The following is a 25,345-nucleotide window of genomic DNA, read 5'->3' as shown; positions in this document are numbered from 1 at the left end:
ATTATCATCACAGACGAGAAGAGATACAAGGACAAAAGGGAGTGAAGCGCCTCGCGTCGCCTCTTTTGACACATTCATCACATGTGGTGACGAGCGGGACAGGCGGGCGCTGAGCGCCTCACTCGCTGAAACTGGGCGGGGGTGGGGGAGCGGGGGGGGGATAGGGGTTGGGCTAAGACTTTGGCACTCCGAGTTACGCCCCCATGCTAATGTTCTAATCTTATTCCTGGTCCTATATTTGGATCCCGCCCATGTAAATTTAGCTCGGCGGATGCCTTCGACACACCCAAAGGCGCTCCGCTCGCTATCCCACATTTGAATAAGTCTGTTTTTCATGAGCAAATCTATTCCACGATTACACAGCGAATAATTACCTACAGCCGAATACGGCTGGATGGAATCATTATTCACCGTCAGATTATTAATCACTACTGCAGACCTGATCTGGCCCCTCAGCTGTGAAATTATAGTTCTACTTTAGCAAACAACAATAATGGGCCGAACTGAGTCGAGACGGCGTCGTGAAGGGGGGCGGACGGGGGACGGCGAGCGGCTGCGAAGTTGGGGTGGGGGCGAGGCGGCTGAGAGAAATATCAACCTGATAGGCGGCAAACGGGCAGACAGGCGGACAGGCGGGCTGCAGGGGGAAGAAATCAGTTTTCCTAACAGTGCGCTGGAATCCACAGCCATAATTACAGCACTCCGGCCCTCCATTGTGTGCCCTGGGAAAAGCCGAACCCAGCGCAGTCGATTTCAATTCATCTTTATTGAAGCCATTGTCAGCATCATGGTTGGCGGAGTGAAACGGGGGAGGCAGGGGTGGGAGAGGGAGATACGGGACGGAGGGAAGTGCTCGGGGACCGGGGATGGTGAGGGAAGGCATGAAAAGGATCCCCCTGCCATTCCTCGCCACGGATTGATTGGTGGAGAAAAGAAGACGAAGTAGAAGAAGAAAAATAAAAACCTCCACCATACTTTTGTATAGCTTCCCCCCCGCACCTTGTGCAGCTCTCTGTGGTCCCGCCGGTGCGTTTGCTGGCCACATCCGCAGCGGTTTTCTTCCTGAAAAACAAAAGGTCTTCGATTTCACGCGGGAAACAAACAGCGACAGACCACCCTGTCTTTTTTTCCGTTTTTTTCTGCACGGCAAAGGATGGATTCTGCTGGCCGAGAGGACAACTGTATCGGTTCCCCGCAGCCGGTCGCGCGTCAGCTGCCGCTAATCCGAGCTCTTGCCTGGACTCTCATTATGTGATGACATCAGGTAATTTCAAGTCGGCGATGGGGGGGCAGGAGTCGAGCGACAATCAAGCCAAGGTGATTAAAAATGCTGGTATAGTATGAGGTTGTTTGCATTTTGTTTCTTTCATGGGGTTGTGTCGATCTAGAAGCGGAGGGCCTATGCGGTTGCAATACCGTGAGTTGCCACTTGGAAGATCGGGAGGCAAGACTCTGTCCCCTTTCTTAAGGGGGCTGTAAGCGTATCTGCCACTTGTCGTGTCAGAGTGACAAGAGTGTCTGGATGCTGGTGGACGTCTGATGGGTCTCCCAGGCACGAAGTGACACTTTCTTCCCCCCACAGTGGAAGGAAGTGGTAACTACATTTCCCATCAGTGATGTGACGCCACCAATCAACACACACGCGGATGTAGTTGTATATTGAGGACGAGGGCGACCAAGATGCCCAAGTGCTCCTGCAGGGATACTTGATGATGTTGAAGCTTTTTATTTTCCCTGTGTCAAGAAAAAAAAAACAACAACACATACTAATGCCAACAAGACCTGTGGCAACAAATTAGCTTCAATTAAACAGAGCGAGGTGATGGTCTTGGTCACAGCGGGTTCTAAAATATAACGGAGCCGGGGCGGGAGCAGATGGATGGAGTGTTTTGGTGACCTACTTCATAGGAGAAAAAGGATATCATGGGATATTTAGAAAACAAGTGCGTCAATTGAGAATCATCAAAAGCATCGCAACAAAATGTGTGCATTTGAAGACGTGCGCAAGTCGTCATCGTATCGCGTGAACCACTCAGAGACGAGCCACCATTCACACTTGCACTCACACCTACGGACAATTTAGAGTCTCCAGTTTCCTTGAAGTGCGTCTTTGGACTGAGGAAGCTGAAGTACCCGAAGTGAAGCCACACTGACACATGGAACATGTGAAGTCAAACGGATAAAGCCCCCCCCTCGCGATAACATCTTGGAATTGTTACCGAGGTATTACTGCATATTCCTGCAAGTGCTTCTTCCCTCCACTCCCTTGGTGCCCTGTTCTATAATACAGTCACAGAATAAAAAAAAAAATGACTGTTTTTTTGTTGGTGTCATGATTGATGGTTGAAAGAAGTGAGAAACAAGAAAACAACCTTCAAACTTTCTGCAGCCCGGGTAACGTTGAGGCGCTGCAACCTGCGGCGACTGCACAATGTTTTTTTGCTAGACCTGCGTAGTGGTAGCCACACTTCTGTGGGCATTGGTTGGCTTTTTTATTATTTATTTTAGGTTGAGGGTCACGAGTTTGTATTTGCCACATTAAGGCGACAACCCGTGGCAAAAGGTCGGATAAACGCACATGGGAGGACATAATTCTACGGCAGCCGTCATACAGGCCCAGTGCACAGCGTCACATCACTTGAACTATGACTCGAATTGTGGGGAAGGCAGGGTCGGTTGGAAATGGATGACTCTCAACGATATCACCGTGAGGCTAATGTGTGTCAGATAATATCACACCGTGGGCGCTAAAACTGCTGAACTTTTTTGAGCTGGGGTGCATTTTTTGAGCTCAATCGAGTATTTCCTGATCCTGCCTTTAATAATAATATTTTTTCCAAAAAAAAAAAAAAAGCACTAGGGAGGTACTGAAGGCAGCATGCTCTGACTCTGAAGTTAGACTTGGTATCAATCCCGGCTTAGACTACAAAGACGCCTTTATCCTCCACTTACACGTTTACTCTGGTATTTTATTCATTTTCAGAGATAAAATAGAGCATCTTACATACTGTAGTAAGTGTGCAGGCTGAGGCGACTAACTACAGCATCTGAGCAGGACTCTTTTTTTTTTTTTTTTTTAATGTTTTTTGTCTCCGTTTAAAAAAAAAAGAAAAAAAAAAAGGCCAGTGTTTTAAAACGTGACTATAGCCAGTGACTGACCTCTCCAGGGGTTGGAAAAGCCTGTCATTGATCTATTTTGCTTTCAACACTCGGAACACCCAGAGTCCCTGCTGAAACACATGCACACTCTGAAAATCCATTTGTGACATATCACACTGATACCTCTCCCCTCAGCCAGTTCATCAACCAGTTCATCCACCGTCTCAGATCCCCTTGTTTTTGGTCTGAACATGTGAAAGGGCCAACAGAGCGTCAGCGCTACTGTTGCAGGAAGCAAATTTTTTTTTAAAAAAATCCAATTTTAGCAGGAGGTTGTAAACACACGGCACAAGTGTGCTGTTTTCAGGAGAGCTATAAAGTTTCTTGGTCAATTAATCATGCGCTGCTGCTCCACTGCAGTCCGGGATGAAAAATGGACCTGGAATGGGTCGAGAAATGTGCAAATGCTTGCATATTTGCTCCCTGAGAACACGGCGAAACACGCCTCGATCATTTAAACGCAGATCAGCCATTAACGCGCGTATCACGGAGTGCATGTTTCTATTCATGCAGTGTGCGTGTCTGCCGCACGGTTCATATCTCCATCCGTGTCTATCCGCCGCGTGTTTGTATTGTCGCCCCTCAGCCACTGCGGAGAGATGAGTCTTTAATTCCGAGAGGCTTGCTCGCAGCTATGACGAGTGATCCGTTCCAGAACAATAAGATTCTGAATGTGGGCTTTTTACAACATCTCGCCCGTGTTGCTATTGAAAACCCTTCGACATTGGCCCCGCTCATTTTCATACATATTGCCTCTTCTGTCTTCTTTGGAAGCACCTTCGACCAAAAATCCATCACGGAAGGAAAGTGTTTTCTTTAAGACAAATCTTACTGTAGTCAACACCACTGAAATGCTCCTTTGAAGTGATTTTTCACAGCAGCAGAATGCAGGTATTTTTTTGTGTGCTTTTTCTTGAAAAAAAACCCCCATACACACACATACACACACACACCTCCAGAGGAGCTCAGGAGCAGTCAACCTACAACGCTGCCAGCCTTGGGAATCGTCTGTAACCACAAGCGTTCAGCCTATTTCTTTTTTCTTCTTTTGGCTTTACTTGATATATATTGTTGCAGCAGAACTTAAGAACTTAACTGTTTGCTAGAAGTGAGCATCTGCTGAGGAATTAAGCGCCGTTCCTCGCGCCTTTCTTGGCTGCTCAGGTATAATATCCCATCAAAGCCGCTGCTCATGGTGCAAACGCTGAGACGAGCAGAAATAACATTTGCATATGCCAACACTTTCAATTAATATCTATCAAAATTCAGCCTTGCAAAGGTGATGAATCGCCAAGATTTTGAATGCAAAGTCTCATTCATTCATCTTGACATCCTCTAATAGACCGTGTTTTCAATCAGACTGAAATGTTTACATTGGATAGTGCGACTGCAAAATGTTCTTTGTCTGCTATGACAGCCACCACGTCAGACTGAGCAATCACGATTGCTGGTTGGGAAACTGGCCGGGGTACAAGTATGATTCAAAGATCAGCGGGGAGGCGGGATTAAAAAAAAAAAAAGAATTCCTTAAGGGCTGCATTCACCATGTTTTCTTACATACCCTGTCATCCGATTAACAAACACCATGTGTTGTAGGGGATTTCACACGAGGCATGGAAATAGAGAACATGCTAGGTTGCTGTCCTACAGCTGTGTTACAGCACATGTCCATTGTTTGTCCCCATGTTCAGACACTGGAAGTTAGTTGGCCATGGCCGAACGGGACGATAATCCCCCCAGAGTTCATAAATCCTGTTGCCAGTGAACCAAACCAGGGAGCTGCTGCTGCAAGTGGCAAATGTAGAGACGTATAAGATCCAGGAATAAGGCAAAGTAGAAAGACAGGGAGGCTACGACCCAACTCGGTGGCCCTTCAACTCAGAAGCACGTGACAGGACAGGATGGGTGTTTTGTTCCACTGTCCTTGGCAAGAGTTTAGTTAAACAGGTAAAAGTGCCATGGTCCATTGTTTTATTGTTTCCTGTTTTTTTTGTTGATACTCTCGTCTCCCCTTGTGTGTTCAGTATTTTACTTCTGGTTCCCATTTTCGCTTTTTTTTGTCCCATGATTTTTCCAATGTCTTGTCAGTCCTGCCCCTGATTGTTATCACCTGTGTTCCCCTGCCCTCATGTATTCCTTTCTTTTATTTTTAAACTGCTTTCTACTTCCAACCCGGTGTATGTCTGTGTTTGGATCCTGCCCCCCCAACACCCCAACATGACAAAAGGAGCAGTGATGAACAGCTTATTCTTTTAACAGAGAACATCAAGCTGGCTAAACTAGCAGTAACATATATCTGACTGGTCCACTTGATCATGATTGTCGGCTGTTCGTCCAACAACCTTTCAAATTTGACCTCCTCTTTACTCGATGAGGTGGAACCTGAAGGACTAGGCGGATACGGGGGGGAAACATTCTAGTGCCTGGTGCACGAGGTTCCAGCCCCGTCGACATCGACGTGATATAATCCCAACTTTAAAAAAGAGAGCGAGAGAGAGAAAATGACGTCCTCCAAAAGCAGAGAAAATGTCCCTTTAATGCTCGCACTGTTGAGATTAAGAGCTGAAAGGTTGCCCACCCTATTTCTTAGTGTAATCCACTGTAAAGCCTCAAAGTTGAGCGGGGTACAAGACGCCATGCAGGGATACTTATGAGGATTATAAGGTGCCATCAGATAAACATCCCCTCGCAAACCATGAGCCGAACCGCAGGAGAGGACAACATCCCAGGCGTCGCCTCCAAAGCCCCTCAGGCCATATCTGCAGCGGCAGATAAAAGCGCGCCCTCCCCCTGCCGCGTGCGGAGGGTAAGAGGGTGTTTCCCTGCGTGGACGTGACTGCTGAAGTTGACCGCGGTGAGACAGATCTTTATCCTTGAACGCCGCCGCCCGCCGACGGTTGACATTCATCTTCTGGCTGCGAGCCCAGCGGCCCCCGCTCTTACTCGGCAGGCGTGTGCAGAGTCAACATCATCACCCCCAACCCGTCACGACACTGCAGTGAAGGCGTTTCGGCGGGCGAACAGCACGCGGCAGGGTGGAAGTCTTTGTCTGGCTAAACAACCGCCCGGGAGGGAGGGGCTGCGTGTTGTATTCAGCCGCGGCGGTTAAAGCCGAGGGGCCGAGTGTCACGCTGGTTGGGTGAGCGCTAAAATGAGACACCAACAAAGGAAGACAAAAAAAAAAAACCCCACACACACACACACGCACCGAGGTAAAGTAATTGAGATCAGACTTCTAACAACTTGCAACGAGAGGAAATTAACTGCAGCCGCTCGCTGGAAGCCGGCACACCAAAAACAAGGTCATCGTCTGAACATGTAATTAAATCAAAGAGAGACATTTTCCAGGTCCTCCTTAAAGTGACGCCGAATATATTCGTCTTCATTTAAAAGTGACTTTAGTCGCGGCGCCTCACTCACGCGCTGGATATCAAAAGAAGAACAGAAGCAGTGAAGGCTGTCTTAATGAAGCGGTTCATTCAAATCCACGGCAGCGGGAAACGCTTTGCCGCCGCATCGCCGAACCGAGTCAAGCCCGTAAACACAACATTGGTGAGTTTAAGGTTCCTATCCGACAGTTTTAGGGCGTAAGTGGGGCAGTTGAGTGCTGAACCTCCTCGGTCGCTTTCAAACCATTCCATTGATTCAAACTTTATAGAGTTGTGCAATTTTCTGTGAATACCAGAGAAAGAGGAAAAAAGTACTTTGGCCTCTCGTAAAAAAAAACCCACTGTCACTGCAAGTCTCCACGTATTCATCCTCGACTTGCTGTGCACCAGACGTTTTATTTTCCTCCTTTCATGCTGCTGTGACTTTACTGTCTAATTACGTATTTATTTTTTTCATTAATTTATTGTAACTTTAAAATAGACTTGTGTTTCTCCGAGCTGTGCTTTTGTTTCTGCTGTTTAGTGGCCTGAGGTCTGAATGAGTTTGGATTAAGGCTCGGCACGTTTAGATGTGAAAATTAAATTCTCCTCAGGCTTTTATTCCTAATTTATGATGGTAACAAAATACATAGGTGATGCTAGTGTAGTGGGACAATAAACACCAGACTGTTAAAGGTGAAGAGGGAAATTAATTTAAAAAAAAGAATCATGGTGTTGGGGTTTGTGGTACCAAAGGTTAAGTTCTTAAAATGTCTTGACTTGTGAGTGTGAAAATGGATATGATGTGAATGGAAATTTTGCTCAGCGGAATGTTACATAAATAAATAAGTAAATGAATAAATAATGCTAATACTACTCTTACAACAATGATAATAATATAGAATAACATGTTTAATAACAAAAGACAAGTGAATGTTAAATGTGTAAATTATTGCAGTGTAGCTACTTGGCCTTGATGCAACAATATGGGCAACATTGAAGTGTTCAACCTAATATTTAACCCTTTCTGATAGAGCACCTGTTTTTCGGCTCAACACAATTATTCTGTATCGATCTTGACGCATGACGATTGTCTGCTTCTGTGCGTCACCGTTTCATTCGATTGAGTTTTTTTAAAGAAAAAAAAACAAATCAATCTTGGAATTTTCAATTGCAAACCAAGATTGCTTTATTCACACAGCGATTCTCCCACTCTGTGTGAAAATAGTCATGCTCAATCAGCAGTTTGAAGAAATGAAGACGACAACAACAACAACAACAACAACAACACACGCATACGCAAACACACAGCAGTACACACACACACACACACACACACACACACACACAAAAGAAAACAATACGTCCAGTACATAACGGCCTTTAGATCGTAAATCACTGGAGGAACTGCTGAATAATTCCACGTTGAAACAATTCTTTTGAGGACTATTTAGGTTCTGAAGTGCTGCAGGTCCAAGTGGCTGCAGAAGCTGAAGACAATAGGCTCTGTCTGTTTTATTAAGCTGGACCAGCGAGGGCGTCTCCTCTGCGGAGACGTTGCTGAACATGATCAAAGCTCTGCATCACAGCGGCTGGGGGAACATGACCGCCGTGATGCATAGTAATGGCCTCCCATCCGGCCGCGAGACAAGGTGAAGCTGAAGTTACCTGGACGTAATCTTGCCGCTCGACGGCTCGCTGTCACTCGCCGCAACAGAGTACATAAAAGAATGTAAACACAATTACTGCAAGTAATGTAATTAAAGGCCGGTTCACACCGCCGATCAATCTGGTGTCGACGTGGGTGGCGTCACGAGTGCATGAAGCGCAGCGAGTTGAGTTTTTAACTCGCTGCTTCTTTTTTTTTTTTTTAAGGCACAACATTCGATTACTCATCAACACAAGTTAGAAGCTAATCAGCAAAATCAAGAGGCTGCAACTCAGTGTATACAGGCGTGCAGATGTGGAGGCTCAAAGCCAGTGTCACAACCGGGGGCGGAAGGAGGATTGAAGTGACTTTGAACGTGGTGAACATGGTTGCTGGTGCCAGACGGGCTGCAGGAGTGTTTGACAAACTGCTGCTGATCTGCCGGGATTTGCACACGATCACAACAACCATCTCAAGGGTTCAAAGAGAACGCTCCCAAAAAGAGAGAATATCCAGCGAGGTCAGAGTGGGCAGACTGGCTGGAGACTGCAGAAAGGTACTAGTAGATAAAAATAACCACTGGTTACAACCAAGGACGCCAGAATAGCATCACTGAACGCACAACCACGTCCAACCTTCAAGCAGTGGCCACAGGTTCGACCGCCGCTAATGCTAATGTCACGCCTCGCACCAATGGGAGGCCTGAATTAGCCGTAACGGATGCAATCTTACCGTGTATCCACATCCAGATAGTTTACCACCTTTCAAGTTTGCCTGCCGTCCGTCTGGACGCCTTCTGCAGCCTCTGTACCAGATGGATACGTGAGATAAATTCCAAGGGATTTAGGAAACGTTCCATCTGGCATGCCGGGTTAATTTAGCAAACTTGCGGCTGTAAATGTCTCTGAGCTGATATCACACAGAGCTAATGGACTAGTGCTAGGTAGCTGCTACGTCCATTGGCTCGGAGCAATGAAGATCGACCGGCTTGCATCAGCGGATGTCAAGGAAACACAGCGACGTCTTTGGTGAAGTATTAATATTGGTGGTTTCTACTCCTCTTAAATTCATTACAGTGGCGAAATCAAACTAGCTGCATTTATTTTTTGGAAAAGCAAGCTCAGTTGTACCAATGATTACTGTAAAAGTGAGAAAATGTTTGTTTTAATTTAGGTGAAATATCGTTTTCAACAGAGTGAACACATAATCAAGCCGTGCACCTTTAATCATAATCAGGTAGACTTAATAACGCCCACATTGTGTGACCATATTTAGCATTTCAGTATCGTACATAGTCTTCATTTCAGTGGTTAAAATGTGTGATTACAAAATGTTGGAGGAGTGGGAACGATTGTAGTTAAAATGTAGCTAAAAAATGTGTATTCATTTGTTCTGTATTTCGTTTTCGTATTGGCCACATCCGCTGTTACCTAACTGCAGTATCTGCTCCTGGACGCCGCGATCGACACAGCATTGATGGAGTGTATGTGCACGCCATGAAGCAGAGAAGGGGAAAAGGAATTACAAGCTGCGGCGCCGAGATAAAAATGGGACTTCTAAAAACATTTCATCCTCTCTTTGTGTTGACTCCTGACTCTACGCCTCCTACCATCTCCAAAATACACCTTCCCCGCTATCGCATCAGCTGAAAATCGACAAATGGACAGAAAGTCATATTTTGGGAAGAATTTAGGGTTGGGAAAAAAAAAGACAACCTGCATGCAGCAGCAGCAGCAGCAGCAGCAGCAGCAGCAACAGCAGCCTGAGCAGAGGAAGAGTCTTTGACAACTTCAGTCTTCTGGATTAATACTCCTACTTTTTTTTTTTTTTTTTACCAGGTTTCATCCTGATTATCAGGTACAGAGTGTTGCAGACGGAGGCGTCCAGCTGGTCTGAGGAGAGGCAATAAAGGCGGAGGTGAGGCGAGGGTAGCGGGCGTCAGAAGGTCAGAAAACAGATTCAGACCCCCACGATATTATGGGGCCACCAGGCCTGATTCTGTCGAGTCCTTTTGATCTACCGAATTGACCTTCCATCACTTTTGGTCTGCAGGGAGCAATTTGTAAGTTCCGCAGCCGTTCGCGGCTGAAAAATGTCTTGCAGTTCCTCGACAATCAGCCCCGCGGAGCTCCGGCCAGCAGCCGAGCGTCGCCGCCGGCTCGTCCGGCTGTGCGGACCAGTCGGTATGTTTGGCAATCAGCGTGCTGTTGCAAACACGGGGACGCTTTGTCAAGTGGACTGTGAAACGCCGGCGAGCGCCGCGGTCACGGAAAATGAAGACGGCTTCGCGGTACAAACGAAGGAAAAAAACAAAACGCCGCCGCTAATCCCGCCAGAGCAGAAAACACAATGAGGACTGTCAACAGAGACGCCAAAATACAGGATGAGATCATATTTTGGGGGGGAGGAGAGGTGTCGGGGTGGGGTGGTGATGTTGGAACAAAACAAAAAAGAAAACAAACCAGTGGCGCATCAGACAGTCCCTGAACTGCTCTGATAGTTTATTCTGTCAAAAGACTCTCGAGAAGCTCTCGTATGCTCCGGCTCCGCTGCTGCGTCAGTACCTTCGCGGCGGCCTGGAATTAGATCCATCAGTGGAAAAACAGATTATCATTATGAAAGGAAAAAAGGCAAAAAAAAAGAAAAAAAAAAAGGGGGGAGCCGAAAGTGAGAAATGAAACAATGCGGGATTACTGCCAGCTGCTGCGACTCTCGGCGCCTGGAAACACAGCGAGGGCTGTCGGCGCAGACACTGAAATACAGGATGAGGTCATATCTGGTGGGCAAAAAAACAAAGCACACACACACACAATGGTGCATCTGACGGCAGTAATCCCTGAAATGTTTCGATGGCCCATTTGGTCAAAGGACTTATTAGGAGGCTCTTGTGTGTTTCATTTTGCTTCAGTATCTCGGCCAAGCAGGAATAATATCCATCGGTGGACGGAGAGAGAAAGCGAAGGAGAGCCGAGGAACAACGAGGAACGGTTGCCAGACACGGCGAGCGCCCTCGTTCCCCCCTTTTTAGAGCAAATGTCAAAACGGTAATTAAGTTTCCATTGTGAACCTGGCAGCACATTAGAATATAATATTCTCTGGCAAACTGGCAAAATGCTTCATTAGTCTGTCTCTGTATTGACAGATTTGTCTGTTTTTTCGGGGGGGAGATGAGGGGGAAGGATTGCTTACACACGACTGGAGCGGGGGGGAAGAAGGATTTGGGAGGGCAGCCACCCCGGCGGCGCGGCCGCTAAAAGGGTGAGCTCGGGGTGAGACGCCGTGCGCGGCGACGGCTCGGCGGCTGCCTCGCCAAAGCGATTGAGTTCAGTCTTTTGTTTGTCGTGTGCAAACTGAACGCGTCTCCTAAGACGGCGGAACGGAGGGTATTAACGAGACATTGCCGTCTGCAAACACACCTTAAGACGAGGGTGACGTGTGCAATTAGTTTTCCAGGGGGCGGCCGCGCCGCCGCCTGTGTTAAAGCGTTTTCTGGATCCAAAAAAACAAAAACAAAAAACATTTACAGTCAGCTTACATCCACTTGATTTCCTAATGGTCTCGGCGGCGGCGGCAGATGCGACGAGAAAGCGAGCTATGAATTTTAAACAGGCACAACAAAGGGCATCTTTAGCCCCCGCTCGAGGAGAGCCGGCACGGCACGGAGGCAATGTGGAGGGAGAAGATGCGCAGCGATATGAACGCTGAAGGTCTCTGGCCGCGCTGCGCAAGCAGAGTTGATAATGTGGGTTTAGCGCCAGGGACGGGGAAATGGGAAGTGGAAAAAAGCCGCCGCATTATGCTAAACTATGCCGTCCTTCTCCATGATACTCAGGTTATAACTCACTCATTGATTTCTCTGTGCATTCACGGCGGACTCGCACAGACGATGCCCTGCCTTGTGGATGTTCTCCTTCACTGTGTGGCACTACACAGGGACAGCAGATATATATATATATCTATATCTGCATGTGTATGTGCAGTGATGTTCATGGTGTTGTATTAGAACCCTAGGCATCTTTAAGGAGGTTTCAGTTGTTTTTGCTGAAGAAGATCACGAGGACAAGAGTGATTCATCCTCAGAGGTAAATTAATTTCCTGAAGCAGTTAAGTTGCGACCGCACCGTGCCGTACGCTGACCTACAGCTGTGGGGGCGTTTTGTTGTCGCGGAGAAATAAAGTATAACCACGACAATCTGGTATTTTTTGTCGTGATCGTGAACTCTTATTTTTTTTTTTTACACATTTGGTACACATGTTACGCAAGTACCACCTTTTGCTTCTGCCTGGAATGAGACCCAGTGCTCCCGCAACCTCGTCACAAACGCCTTCTGTCTGAACTGGTAAACACAGGAGTGTGGCTTCACCTTCACTCTTTTACCCTGCTGCAAGAAGTGCCTCTGTAAGACACGACAGCGCACTAATTAACAAAAAACAAACAATAATCAAAGGCACACAGCTAACGCGGGCAATCAATACGCCGGCGCAGAGGAGCGCGTCGATACCGCGAGCCCTTACAACACACCACGGCGTCAGGACCGGTTTGCCGAGCTCCAAAGGGGAACGCTGTTGTTTACATTAAATATTAGCGCTGTGTTTAAGGCTCCCTCTACCTTTGCTGTACTTGTAGCGCCTCCCATACGTCTCGCGTGTGTGCATTTTACCCCCGTTACGATCTAACCCAGGATAAAGCGGGTGGCCGTGATGCTAAATTCCATGATAACACACCCATGATGCGCTCCTCATATCACCATATCTACCTCTGTCTCCATATCTACCCTTAGCTGTAATAATGGTGGATGTTTTTTGCATGTATAGATAAGGCTGCGTTGTGTGTTTTGGACCTACTTTCTCTACCTCTTTACCACTCGATTCTCAATTTCCGAACCTTCCCGGCTACATCTGTTTCATCTTCAGCATCTATCCAAACAACCGCCCCCGTAACTATTTCTGCCTCTACCTTTATGCCGGTGGCGTAGGCAGACATTGTATTTTGGGATGGTCCAGTGTAAAACTAGATTTTTTTTTTTGTTGTTGTTGTTGTTTTTGGGTTCAAAAACAAAAAGGCTTAAGACGCTATAGTAGAATGAACTAGAGGAGGAACGTGGACAAACTGAGTCAAGCAACACCTACATGCTACGTCTGCTAGCTGAGCTAACTCTCAGAAGCGCAGCCGTCGACCTCTCCCGCATAGTGACGGGCTTGGATTGGACGGTGACAGTTTGAGGGAGGGGCTCAGAGTGGGTCAGCTAAGTTCCGGCTGATGGCTTCTTCCAAATCAGGTGACAAATTAAACACTCACAACAAGTCGACAGAGAGTCGGTGTCTCTTCTCTTCTCTTCTCTCCCTCTCTACTCTTCTCTTCTCTTGACATCTCTCCAGCTTTGATTAATTAATTGAAACGGATAAATAAAGAATGTGTTTTTCTCAAACGTTGCTGGGTGGGGCAGTGACTAGCGTGGCCGCCGGCCAGCCCTGAGGCGTCGTGTGTTACTTCCTCTCTGTCTCACCTCCATCGCTTACCTTCACATCCACCCCTGTGTGGATCTAGACCAGGGGTGGGCACACTTTTTGACCCGTTGACCCACCTCATAGGAGAAATAAATATATCATGGGATATGTAAGAAATATGTGCTTTAATGTCTGTTGAAAATGAACAAAAACAAAGTTACAACAAAATGTGTCTTTGAAGCGCCACGGTATTTAGCTCTTTATTGAAATGACTCTTAAAACACTGAAAAAAGGATGAAATACAGCTATTTTATGACTGACTGACTATTAATATAATTTCTTCATGTTTCAGCGGGCCGGATTAGAAGCTTAACGGACTGCATATGGCCCCCGGCCCACAGTTTGCTCACGCCTAATCTCGACTCTGATCTAGAACTGTTTCTGTCCCTGCCTGACCGTGTCACCCTAACCGACCCCTACCTTGACCTCTGCTGACCCTACCCACCTATTTTTTGTTTCTGAAAAGTTTTATATCTTTATCTGGTCCCACATGTCTTGGTGCTTTGCTCTGCCTTCACCTTTCGGTCTCCCTCATTTTCCAGATTACTGTCGTTACCCCCGAGACTATCTCCCGTCTCCATCGCTGCACCTGTCTTCACCTCCGCTCCCGTCTTCTCTCCGGCGTATTACTCCGTCCTTCCCTTCCCTTTCCCGAGCCGGTGCCTTTGTCGTCTCCTCATCGGTCTTTGGCGCGACACGTATCTCTGACGCGGCATCCACCTCTGCTGCTCCCTGGGAATCTTTATCCCTGCTTGTTTACCGCTCACTTCTCTGTCTTTATCGCTTCCACTGCCCCAGTGTCACTTGACCCTCTTTGGGAAAACCTCGGCCTCCATCTTTCTCTCTGTGACCGACTCTTCCTCCGTCTTTATCGCCGTCCCTTCCCTAACTCTCCTACTTCACATGAACTACCGCAGTGCTAAATCAGCTTCTGCTTTGAGGAGAACTACCTCTCTCTCCTTACTACCACTCCAAACTTAACTCTTTTGGGGTCCACTACCTATTAGCTGATGGAGAAAAAAGGCCGTTCCCTCTTTTCTCTCGGCTGTATTGTGATCTGCCTTCATCCCGCCGACCAACACAACTCACAGATGTTCGGCCACCTCTAATTGAGTCTCGGGATCACAAGTCGCCTTTAATGAGATCATCAAGTTTTTGGTCCTGGTCACCTCCGACTGTGTTTTCACTCCAGGGAGGTAGAATCCTCCATTAGTTTTGAAGCAGCTAATCTGTCAGGCCATTTCCTTTGGTGATAGAAATCCTTCTGTTTTTTTTTTTTTTTCTTTTCCCCAGCGGACACAAAGCTAATCGCACTTCAAATTCTCCATATCTTTCTTCTTTTCTTTTTAAATCCTACTCATTCTGAGTGAAATACCAGCAAACTTATTATTGTCATTATGCGGCCTGTATGTGAAACGTCCACGCATGTCTGCCAGTTCCTTGTTCCATGAGCACGCCAGTTGTCCTTGTCCTTAAAATAATAAAGCATATAGCTTTCATTGAGTACAAAGACTTGAAGGAACCGCACATACAGAACAAAGCCACTTTCTTCACAACAATGCCGCACAAAGCGCTGCGGCGGGAGGGCGTGGAGGGGGGGGGGGCTACAGTACAATCACGGCTTTTAAATTCTACAAATGCAAAGATTTATTGTTTTGAAACATTCATTTGATATGTCATCAGCTCAGTGTGCAATTGAGACGAAGCAAAGAGCAAATCTGTAAAACTGAAACGTCTGAAGTATTTCAGTTTATCTTCATTAATATTTGCCAATACTGAAGTCAAGTCAAGGCCTCGGAGGGAAGGAATATTTTAGGGACATGTCTGGCTGCGGATGATGTCACAAACACGCTGTTTATTTGCCTGAAGTTATTGGACTCATTAGGCTGGCAAGGGAAGCGCCCCCTCCCCAAAAAAAAGCTCGGGTGGAGAAGCGTCTCCGTAATCTCCCCTCGCTGCCATCGTCTGGCGACTGCGGTCGCCGCCCAGGTTGTTTGGCTCCCGTCGCTTCTCCTGGCTTCCATTTTCCCTCCTGCTTCTCTGTTTGGGTCCAGCGACGGCCCACCAAGATGCCTCCTGGCGCCGCAGCAGCTGGCTGCGCGGCCTCCCAGCGTCCACGAGGCTCCTGCGGGACTGTGCGACAGACTCCAGGTGCCCCGCGTCCTTTTTAAATCCTGGCCTTTGATACCGGCAAAGTATAAGGGGGGATATAGGGGACGTGGGTTTGTGTTGAGGGGGGCCAGATGGACACACACACACACACACACACACACACACACACACACACACACAGAGTCACATACATGCGCAGGCACACAGACATGCAGTCTCTGCCCTGGCTGCTGTGACACTGAATGAAAGCATGACTGTGACAGTTGTGCTGTGAGGTTATCAGTGGGTAACCAAGCATGTCCACACACACACACACACACACACACACACACACACACACACGCTTGCACGTGCAGCCCGGGGGCTCTCCAGTCACTGCCATGCAGAGTCAGACTCTGACGGCAGCAGACTTTGCCTTTTTCTTGCTTGCTATCCCTCCCTCCCTGCCTCCCTCCCCCCTCTCTCCCTCCTCCTCAGCTCCTGTCATTCACTGTTTATTACATCTTCGCCCTCCATCCTTTCTTCATCACCTCTTTGCTTCTCTTATCTTACCCCCCCCCTCCATCCGCCTCCTCCTCTTCTCCTCTTCCTCCCTCTACTGTATCACCCTCCCTTTTCTTATCATCATCTTAGATGGAAGGAGGGGAAAAAAAGCAAACAAGCAAAACACCACCACTACCACAGCAACACCCGGATCACTCCTCCTATCGCTGCGACGGCATCGCTGAGGTCACACCGTCACGCAGTCGGACGAGCGCCGCGCACGAGTGTGGGGGGAATGTTTTTTTTGGGGGGGTGGGGGTTGGGGGGGGGGGGTGAGGAAGATGAGTGTGCTGGAGAGATCATACCGCATGAGCAGGAGTGTCTGTCTGGCTGCTTTGCTCAGATCCCCCCACACCCATCACCCCCTCCCCTTCCCCTTCCCCCACCACACACACACACACACACACACACACACCATCTCTTTTTTTTCCCCCCCCTCTCTTGCCTCTCGCTCCGCAATAACAGTTTCGCGCTGCCTTCCCCTCTCCACTGGGAGACAAACATTAAAGGGCTTTCTCATAATGAGGGAAACTACAGAGGAGAAAACCTAAACCGCACACACACACACACGCACGCACACACAGACGCTGCGTCGTGTACACATGTCCCGGAGTTACGTAAAGGTTACATAAAAAGGCATGAATATTAAAAGGGAGGCTGGTGCTTGACTGTCATTAAAAGTGTATGTACAGTTCTGTGTGTGTTGGGAATTGTGTGCGTACGCGGGTCTGGCTGCGCGCAAGCATGTGCGGGCATGCACGGGTGTGCGCGCGCGGGAGCGTCTCTATGACTGACCGTTATTAAAATACCTAATATTTTATGATGGAGCAGGCTGCAGGAGATCCTGCTGCTGTGAAATTACTGCTGATAATGGAGGGATGAGAAAGTCCTCTGAGGCTGTTATTGCAGCCTCATCCTCAGCCATCCTGCGCCGCAGCGAAACTAAGTTTGAAAAAAGTCCTTTTGGCAATAAACTTTATTTGTATGACACTCCGTGGCAACACAAAGAAACTTTTAAATAATTCAAGCGGGCAGCTTTGCGAGGGTCCGAGTTTTTGTGTTTTTGCTTTTTTAATTTGGTTGGTTGGTGGTGGTTGGGGAGGGGGCCTGTGAAATAATATGTCCAAGCATTATTATTATTAGGCATTGGCGCTGTAATATAGCTACCAGTGATATAAACATAGCTACAAGGATAGCTTCCAGGGTTGCAAATGTGGTCAATCAAGGTTTGCTGATCAGATTGCTCCAGCCAATTTATTTAAAATGAACAATCCTGGGAAACCAAATAGTTTTGAGATTTTACTTTAACATGTCACCTTTTGTATTTTTTTTAATTTTTTTTATTTGATGCAATAATTCTGACTCATTTCTCTCCGAGTGTTGGAAACCAAAATGACTGGGGGGAGAAAAGATGAAAGGTTTGTTTCCAAAATGATTCAAGGGGATTTCAAGGATTCAGTCCAGAACTTGCATGGTTTTATATATTTTACCAGGTAAAAAGCTCCTTTTGATTTAACGGCTCTTTTTCCAAGAGTGCCTGAGCCATGAGGGCAGAGTGAAGCATTGGCACAAAAGCATTCGCATACAATACTGGAGAGCATAAAAGCAGGTTTAAATTGCGTCAAAACTTTATATATATATAAAACCCATTGAGCTGTTTATACACTCATCAGCCACTTTATTAGGTTCATTTTGCTAGTTAGATAAAGTGATCGGTGAGTATCTGTATATTTCAAGGTTGTGGGTTCAGAGATGCTGTTCCACAGAAGCTCCCTCCCCAGTCGGCCCATTCTCACCTCTGACCCCTGACACCGCGTTCAGCGTCGCTCAAGTCGCTTTTGTTCCTGATTAGCGGTTTCTGCTAAGCGTTAATTGAATGCTTTAGCTGACGAAGTGAGAGGTGAGTGCATACAGTAAAGCATTCGAGAGAGAGAGAGAGAGAGCAGCGAACGCTCTCGTCCTGCTTGTGCACGCAGCCCGTCGTGTCCTTAAACGTCTCGTGCACGGCGCCAGGTTTGGCAGTAGCTGACTGGGTGTTTGGTCTCTTTAGATTTAAATTCTCTTTGATAAGATTCACGTCCGCATTGGTTCGCTGCTGTTTGCAGACGGGAAGTAAGTGCCGTCCTTCTCCAAACCAAATTCAAACGCACGACCTGTTGGTGAAAACCTCCAAACAGCCAGTTTGCCGAGCACTGTTCCGACTCTCCAGAATTAGATCACAAAGTTTGAAAAGTTGTCCGACTCCATACGGGGTAATTGTGCTTGTCGGGGGAGGGGTTTCCAATGTCATTAAATTGTGCCATAAAAATTGATCGGATTGAAACTAAACTGAGTTTGAACACAGCAATAAGGAACCCTGTAACGTCGTTATCGTATATGATTTTTACGACGCTTAAGGGCAAGCGAGCGTCAAGAGAAGTCCTTTATAAAGACAGACAAAGCCTTTCAGAATAAAACTGCAAGATGAATAGGCGCGCCTGATGTAAAAATTTTTTTTTTTAAAGTTTCAGAATGAACTAAGCTGCATTAAAATCGGATTAGGTTTCATTTAATTTATCCCTCTTCTCCCCCAAAAAATGTTCCTACGACATAAATTTTTACTCTGCATTTTAATGGAGTTCAGCCTCATGGAAGCAGCAGAGCAGCTCCTGCCTTCAATAAAACACCAACTCGTGACATCCAGAAAGGTACAATAATATGATATTTACAGTTTCCGATGGTTCCTCTTTAGCGTTTAGCGAGTGGTTCATTTGAAGGGTAAACTTTTTTTCTTCTTAAATTTGCTTCTCAGCTTGCAGGATCCTCGCTGACTTGTAAGAATTAACATAAACAGACTATTTGCTTGTAATATAAACATACGCTGAGACGCGCCGCTGCCAGACTCCTCTATCTGATGACTCGGAGCATGGAAATTGAACAAAAAAAAGGCCGGGGGGTTAATGAGGTACAACCCACCCCCTGACATCGCCATTTTCCCGCCTCCAACCTCCGTTTGCCTCCTGTGTGAACTTTGCCGGTTCAAACGAGCCGGCGAAGAGCGGAGAGCTGGCACGCGTTCATATTTGTCTCCCGCCCGCTGAACAAAAACATCACTAACGGCGAGGAAAAGTTTGTAAAACGCTCGCAGCAACACTGGGGACTCTACCGTATAGGTTCACTAAAGGCTTTTGGCCTCGTTTTAGCTGGAAACAAGACTCTCCGTGTTTTCTTTAATTTGGCCCAGTGGCAACCACAGCTTCTATCCGCCAGACAAATGAGATAAACACCACGACTCGGGCTTGTCACGGGTCTGATGGCGCGCACCTGGAGGAAATCAAAGCAACATCCCGCACTTCTAAGCTGCTCTTCAACTGGACTTCACCACCGGAGCCGATCCATTTGCCACAAAGCCAGACGGATTTCTCCTGTGGGATACGTGTTTAGGACAATTAAACAGGCCGATGTTGGGCAACTAGCGCAAGCTGAATCCGAGGTCCCTCCTTGTGCTCTCCGTGCACATTAGCGCTATTCAGACAGTCGTCTGTCAGCGAATCCTGCGCCGCGACCACTGCAGTCTGAGCAACTTGGTGCACTGCAGCTGTTTGGCGGTTTGGACTTCACACTTCTGCGTGCACAATCGTGGTAAGGAGGAGGAGGGGCCGTGTTTGCAGCCCCCTCGCATGGATCAACATGGAGGACATTCACACTCCAGATCTGTACATCAACAGCAACGAGTGCTATTAAAGTGCTGCAGAACATGCTAGTAGCCCCCCAAAAACATTCCGCATTCAAAATGTGGAAAATCAAGCTGGAATACCAAATAACTCAATTTTATCCTGTAGCCACCTCTGTTTTGTGTTTATTACTTTCTGCCTGAAAACTATTCTGTTCTAAGGAGGACAAAGCAAGGTTGTCCTTGAGTCATCAGGATAAGAATACTTTAAATGCCTCCGACAGAAAGGCGCTTCCTTTGAAGCATTAAACACACACGGCTGCCTTTGCATGGCGTACGGGTGCAAGTTTAGGTGGACTGTCCCTTTAAGGTGCCATAAGCCCGGGGGCGACGATCGAAACGGGCTCTGAATAATTCATTGAGTGACAACAGCTGATCATGTTCTCAAGAAATAGGCGTCTAATTAGCACCAAGTGACAGAGGATTGTCGCCCGCTTTATTTCGGTTAACTTTCTTTGCCGCGACTTTACGAACCTTTCCGACAAAAACGCGCGTGTGCGAGTGGCAGTCGGGAACGTCACACACGTTTGAGCGTGGCTGTCAAACTCTGGCTCGTGGGCCAAATTTTGGCGAGGAAATACAAAATCACTACTCAAGCTTGTCCGCCGCTTTTATATGGCACACTACAAATCCCAGAATGCTCTGCTGGTATTTTGGCATTGGAAATTGAAATCAGAACGCTGCAAATAAAACATTTCATATGTTTTTTAATTTGAAATTCGATTTTGCATGTGTGCAAATGTTAAGTTTTTTTTTTATTGCATGGTATTAAGCTTTGCTTGTACCATAATCAGGTTGAAGCAAAACTTTGGTTTGGTTCCATGTGAGAAGGTTCACTGTTATATCTGGAGGAAGATTGTTTTTCAATAAATATCGATGTTGGCCCGAGACTTTGTCCGAGTTTGAAATTTTGGCCCACGGTGTATCTGAGTTTGACGCCAATGCGTCGAAACGCGCCCCTTGCCGTCGACACGCAACATGAGCGAGTTATCGCACCGGAGGTTTTAACATATCAACGGCGAGCACAGCAGCGGCAGCGGCGGCGGTAAATTGTGTTTGCGCGTCATCGTCCTCGCTCGAGACGGCAAATCACGGCTCTTTATCTGTCGGCGTTGCGCCACCGCGCGCTCTCTACAAGCCGTAGAACATTTGGCCGCGTTCTAAATTTACATCGAAGGCTGCATCGGTAATGCAGAGTTTTACGAGCAGTCGATACCTTTGAGATATTGACGACGGAGCAGGCCCCGGGAATAATTGGCATTCCAACGCCGGTCGGATGGCGGCTGCGCACCACGGAATCCGTAGCGAGGCTTCGGAGGAGAATCAACTCTTCTTTTCTGCAGGGGTTTTCTTTTTCTCGTAAGGGCCCCCCGATCAGCCGACCGACTCTTTGATTAAACGCCTCTGTTGCGTGCATCAGCTTGATCCCGGCGACGTCAAGCCGGAATGCGTCATAATCTGACAGATGGCTCCTCAGCGGATGCGTTTTTTGTTTCCTTTTTCATGATAGGAATTTAATGAAGCGACATATTGTTTTCACTTTCATATGCTGCGGGAGTTGATATATTCCAAACGACGCTCATCTGTTCTTGTGTTTAGTACTTAGAGGACCATTTCATAGCCGATTTCAAACCTTTTGTTTTTCCCCCTCCCACATTCTGTGTGTCGGAGCCCCCGTGAATGATTGCTCTGGAAACTCCCAGGGGTTTCCAGAAAACAGCAAACTTAGCCCTCTGTTTACAGCCCCCTGCTGATATGCACTGATGCTTTGTTGGGCCTTCAAATCGTTTTGGAGGATACGACAATAGACATTTGAAAGAATTACCTGGCTGCCGGTGTTTTCGAGGTGTTTAATCAGTGCCCTTTGTGACATTGGAAAGAGCAGATTTTTCAGCTCTTTTTGAATGTGCTAAACAGACTGTGAACTGTTGAGCAAACAAAGGACGGACCTCTCCTCTCCTCACTGACAGCGGAGAGGTACATCTTATTGTTTGCAATGACGAGTCGGTGCAATTTAGACCTGAGATGCTTTTTAACCTCGGGGGAATTGTTGATAATTGTTTGGCACGAAACGCCGCAGTTATTGAAATGTAAGATCGGGCCGACTTGGATTTTGTGCGCTGCAGACATTCTTGCTTGTGTCAGCCGAGGACAGCAGCCAAACACTTGAGCGAGGACGCCATCCTTCAGAGGAGCAGAGGAGTGAAAACGCTGAATATCTACAAGGACGAAAAACATATACCGGCGGCGGCAAATGTCAGAGGTAAGCGAATTATCTCCCCGAGGGAATCACTCTAAAATGAAACCTTTTCAAAATAAAATGTCACACAATTACCTCTCCTCATTCAATGCCTCTCTGCTGGGGGTAGGAGTGGGAGTGGGAGTGGGAGTGGGAGAGGAGGGGGGGGGGCAATTGGCAAGAGCGTTGTGATTTTTAATTTTTAGTTTTTTTCTGTGAGGACTCGAAAAATACAGCGAATGGAGCGAGAGATGACGTATAATGCTTAAGACGCCTTTTGGAAACTCAGCCAAGGACTCAAGGAAAAAAAGAGAAGGAAAAAAAACCCTGATGTTGTGCCGCAAAGTGGATTATCGCGGTCAGTTAAAGGCAGTGAGAGTCCAGCCTGGTGCCGTTGCGCAGAGCTCATGCTCAAGATCAAGTGTAAACAGTGGCCCAGGGTCCAATTCGGCCGCATACAGTTTTTTTTTTTTTTTTTTTTTTTCTTTGCTTTCTTTCTTCCCGGATACACTCTTGATCTTGAGCAGTGGAGAAACACTTCAAGTGTGCGCCATGAAAGGGGTGGGGGTGGGGGGGTCGGGGGGGGGGGGGGGGGGGGGGTGAGTGAAGTAAACAGATCCGAGCAGAGAAAGAGGCGCTTGGTCCCGACTTTGCTTTTTATGCTGAAATGAAGAGTTGAGAGGCATTAGCGACATGATGCAGCCATCCAGCAGCAGGCGCCGATGAAAGTCAACGGGGTTCAACTGGCGGGTCGTGGTGGCGGCGAAACACAGAGCGTTGCTCTTTGGACGAGGCGACGGAGGCGCTGATGTGTTAATGCTGAATTTAGCGCAACATTTAAGCAGCCCTTCTGGGTCGGTACGAGCCGCAGCAGCAGCAGCAGCAGCAGCAGCACATTCTGCTCTGCTGAGTCGACTCGCTTTCTCCAGCGGTCTTGCAGCATATTTGTTCCTTTCAACAACTGGGCGTCTGCACCAACCTCGTGCCGAGTGGCGGAGCGGCTAATCTTACTTCTGATTGCAAAACTCACCGTCATCAGGAGTTCAGTCGAGGTAAAAAATTTTTTTTTTTTTTTTTTTTAAATAAATAAATAAATAAATAAATAAATAAAAGAGAGAGAGAGAGCAGCCTGTTAGAGCCATTTCCAGATTTGATAAATTCATTTTAAAACTCTGAATTTGAGCTTCACTGGGCTCACACAACAACCTTTTCTCTCACTCAGCCTGAAGTGGATTCTCTTATCACTGCTAGCGGTAGTTAGCGGGGAATGTGGCTACTAGTTCTCATGCAGTGACGCCCCGCACACATTAAAGAAAAAAAAAATTCCGACCAAATCTGACGAAAGCCTGCCAACCTTGAAATGCGCAAGTTGGTATTTTTCATACTCTGTATGTTTGCCGGCAATGCAAAAAAGACAGTTACAAAGTTACAGGGATGAAAAAAAAGTCATTTTTTTTCATAATAGGAGCCCTTTAATGTACTGTCAATGATTTACTGCAGCATCTTTGTGTGCAGCACTCGCAAACATCAGTGCCCCCCCCCCCCCCCGCAACACCCCGCCCCCCCGTCGTCTCTCATCATTGCAGGAAAGAGGCAAATTCATTTTGCCATCAAGTGTCCACATGCAGCCGAGGTGCACGAGAGCAGCGTCCGCGGCGGGGGCGGGGCCTGTGGAGTGACGGAACAAAAGGAGGGGAATAAAAAATGGGGCCAAGTACAGCAGACTGCTGAGAGCTAAAAAAAAAAAAAAAAAAGGAAGAAAAAAGGAAAAGAAAAGAAGACGAAGGAGAAGGAGAAGAAGGGGGGGGGCAACAAAAAAGGAGGTTTTCACACCTTTTAAAAACACCCACGGCGCTGCTCTAATTCCTCTTGTCTCATCAAAAAGAAACACAAGACTGTAATCACACCTGACGTTACTCCCATAATTAAGTGCCTGGTAATGATCAGAAAGAAAGCTGATTAAATAATGAGTCACAGGAGCAATAATTACAGAAGAAAAACATTGGCAAAATTGTTTGTCGGTAAGCAAAAAAAGAAAAAAAGAAAAAAGCGGCAACCGTGAGTCGCGTTTTTGTTGGAGAAAAACAAGCAGTTTCCTTGAGTCTTCAGCGTGAAAATATTCACACGCTATTCTCTGACATTTTGTAGAGTGTCAGCCGTTGGTTCCCAGTGGAGCGCGATGCCTGAATGGGCCGTGAAGTGGACTGAAAGTTCATTGTGTCTCATCTGTAACGTTCATGTCTTGCCTTTGGTAGCGGAAGCACAAAAACATTGGGGAATGTGATGCATTTTTTTTCTCACTCTAAAGCAAAAAGAGCAAATCTTTCTGCACACTTTGAGGCCGCAAACTGTTGTTCATCTTGCTGCTGAGTTTTATTACAACCCTGAAAAGCTAAAGGGGTCTTTGTCCATGTCCACTGTTTTTGACTTCTTTAAACTCTTTTTCAACTTTGCTTTATGCCACCTAGAGGACTTGTTTAAACCTTTATTTTTATCGCTCGCCTGTTCAGGCTGATGATGACATAACGTGGCCAATCCAGCGACGCGGCTGGAGGACTGAACATTTCAGACGGAATTCCCACCCATCCATCCTGAAAGAGAATCGCTGGACCGGTCAGCGTCCTTTGTAGGGGAAAAATACTGGAGGTCTCAGCAAAGAAGTTGCGTTGACGGCAGCCTTTGTGAGCGATGAACAGCTTTCCGGCAATAAAGGAGGCGGAAGCATCACTCTTTCCTCCAATCCAAACTGGCTCTGGCAAAGCCTTAAAGGCTTCGACCCAGTGGAACCAGGCTGTTGGCGCCGGCATTAGCGGTGTCAGGACCAAAAAACATTCACAAGTAGTTCGCGAAAAAGCCTCAACATTTGTGATCATTTTTACACAACAATATCCGACAAGGCTCCTTGTGGACAAATCCGTGCAAACAAAAGACTCCTTCGGGGGGGTAAAACCTCGTCTTCTCCCAAACAGGACGTCCTGGGCGGCAGCGGGCTGAGCTGCATCGCTAATGCTTCCTCCCGCATCATTTCCCCCAATAGAGCCGAGACGTCGAACAAT

At 47.1% G+C, this 25,345-nt stretch overlaps 1 long non-coding RNA gene across 1 annotated transcript in view; it reads left to right on the top strand.

The window, feature by feature from the left end:
- Window positions 1-22,293, top strand: part of LOC142883152 (uncharacterized) — a 51,843-nt gene extending 29,550 nt beyond the window's left edge. Inside the window, exon 5 of the long non-coding RNA XR_012926000.1 lies at window positions 22,177-22,293. This is a non-coding gene — a long non-coding RNA (uncharacterized LOC142883152). The remainder of the gene's footprint in view (window positions 1-22,176) is intronic.
- Window positions 22,294-25,345: the final 3,052 nt, after the last annotated feature.

This window comes from Nelusetta ayraudi, unplaced genomic scaffold, assembly GCF_046127955.1.
Source record: "Nelusetta ayraudi isolate G7.1 ecotype Tasmania unplaced genomic scaffold, CSIRO-AGI_Nayr_v1 ptg000007l, whole genome shotgun sequence".
NCBI lineage: Eukaryota > Metazoa > Chordata > Actinopteri > Tetraodontiformes > Monacanthidae > Nelusetta > Nelusetta ayraudi.
The sequence above is the reverse complement of the archived record's forward strand: the minus strand, read 5'-3'. Positions and strand labels throughout refer to the sequence as shown.